Below are 2,650 nucleotides of genomic sequence, written 5' to 3'. Positions count from 1 at the left end.
CTGGTTTGATGCACTTTTTATGTACTTTCACTTTATTGATCAATAGATTTGAGGGGGTCCTAACATCCTGCTATCTAGCAATCTATTAACTCCTGCTATGCACTTGCACTTTATCTTTGAAGGGCCCCTAAGTAGCATTTTGTAGGCTGTGTTTTTGTGTAAGTGCTATTGATCAGTATGTACTGTGTTTTCTATCTGCTATGCTGCTGTTTTGGAACCTTTAACTTGAGAGTGTTATCAATTACTGGGTATTGTGTGTGTGTTATCTCTCATACTACTACCTCTATGGTCTTCAGGAATTAATTTGCATTCTTTATCATGTAGGAGGTCTGCTTTGGGATGTAATGCTAATGTTGGAGTTAAATTCAATTTTAAAAAAAAAGTAAGTCTGTGCATGTGGACATGCACTTTTCAGGTGTACTTCAAAAGTGGGATACATTGTCAATATGGAGGTGAAAGGAAATATAGTTAAACACTCAACAGAAATCTGCATAATGCTAATATAAAAAAGAAAATGCACTATGAAAAACACCTAAACGTATGCTAGCAATTGACCTTAGAAATTTTAAAGGCTGGAGAAGGGGTTAGCAGGGGCCTTGTAGCAATGGCTCAGGACATGTCCCATTGAATCCTTCAGCCATTTGTCAGCTATTTTAAGCTGCTGTATTTGTTGTTCCATCTTTTGACTCAAGATAGGCTGTGCTGCATATCTTATCTTGCACTGGGTATGTGGAAAACCTTATTTGAGTTGTAATCCATCCCGGCCCCTCTTAAGGGCACCCTAAGTGCAGCAGCATGCCTCATTAAACCCTTGAAGAAAAAGCAGCGTAGCGTCCCCATCCTCATGGAAGTCCACGGGTTCCCCTTTCTAGCATGTACATCTACAAAACCAGCTGGACCATCTACTAATCCATCATGAACGGCACCACCTCACTACCTATATCACAAGCTCACCATCTCCGGCAGCTTATGGCATACCACAGGCAGGACACCTTCAGATGGGAAAAATTAAAAAAGAAAAAGCATTTGCAATGCAATGGGTCTCACATTTGCTCGAGTTAGAGCTGTTAACGCTGTAAATTAATTTTCTTGCCACTTAAATTAAAAATGAAAAGTAAAACAGTTGACATAAGCGAACCAATTAAAAGTGCCACGGCTGCCATGAGCATGAGTGGTGAAGGAGAGACACAAAGGGGAAAAGAAGTTCGCTCGCAGTCAAACGTATCGGCAAATGTGTTATCCATGTAACGGGTCCATGTCCAAGGCGGTAACTAAACTGCCCCAGGGAGGGGCAAAAATAAAGCATTTACCAGTGATAACAAATAATTTTTGAAAGGCAAGCCCACGCAGGAGTGATAGTAATGGGTGTGGTTAAAAGCCCATAGATAAATTGCAACAGGTCAGAGCGCTTGCTTGCTCGACCTACAAAACATGGCAACAGGCCTTTGCAACCTATGCACCTAGAAATTGGAATGATACCCCTGCATCCATCAGGACTGCCTATGCCTTCCTCTAATGTAAGATCGAGCTGAAGACTCACCTCTTAAAAGAGCACTTCATCATGATGCAATAACAGACCACAAATCAGGTGCTTCCCTATTTCAAGCCGTCTGTGTCTTTACCCTTGACACTTTACAGCACACTGCTGCCCAGTAGCAGAGCCAATGTTCCAAAGGCCCTACTGCAAGGAATGAAATGGGACTCCTGGCTGCTACTTGAAACAGAATTTAGCAATAATCACGGTCTGTGGGCCCCTCAAGCCTCTGTACACCGTTGCCACGGCACCTGCTGCACGAATTGAAGATACCACCCTGATACTGCCTTTTTTGACTAGTTTTACGCTACAGAAGTACCACGCACAGTTAACATTTGAGAAAAGGTATGGTTATGGAGAGACCTGGGCTAACCTTTTCCACCTAATGCGACTTAACAGAGCTTCAAAACAGATGAATATGTTAATATACTTGTTTTGTTTTTACTGATAGCTGCAACAGTAAAGTTGCTTTTCGCAAAGTCGCTTCAAAGTTGCCAGATGTTTACTAGTCAATTGAGATAATTTGCTGTACTTTCATTTGATATGAGGTTGTGCTCCATGCAGACAGGAGAAATCTCGCTTTCTTGCATTTTCAAATAAACAGGACCCCAGACCCTGTGACCTTCATTGTAAACAACAGACCCCATCAAAAAGTATTGCCCACTTTTAAAACTAATGTTTTGGTTCAGAAGTCTAAGCTTTTCATGCTCACACTTATTGAACTCTTGGACATTTTAAACTCTCTGCCACAGCTAAACGGCTGAAAATCCCTCCCAGCAGAAATATGTGACATACAAGAAATGTTAAGGTCCCTGATCCACGTAGTGCAGCGCAACATTTTATCATTAATGACAACGAAGTATAATTTCTATCAGGTGTGCGCTGTAGCAATTAATCAATCGAAAAAAAGGCATATAAGGAAAGTGTACGAGTAGTAAAGGCCTATTTTGCACACAAAGAGTTTTTCTTGCTGCAGCCTTCGGTACGAGGAGCGCAGTTCACGGCAGAAATCAGCACCGCCCATTTTTTAGGGTAGAGCAGGAAGTGAGAGCTTCGTGTTCTCTACAGTGGGCTGTGCTCAGAAGTGAGGAATGTAAAAAAAAAATCACTTTAGGG

This window comes from Pleurodeles waltl, chromosome 12, assembly GCF_031143425.1.
Source record: "Pleurodeles waltl isolate 20211129_DDA chromosome 12, aPleWal1.hap1.20221129, whole genome shotgun sequence".
Taxonomy (NCBI): domain Eukaryota; kingdom Metazoa; phylum Chordata; class Amphibia; order Caudata; family Salamandridae; genus Pleurodeles; species Pleurodeles waltl.
This window is presented reverse-complemented; position numbering follows the sequence as displayed.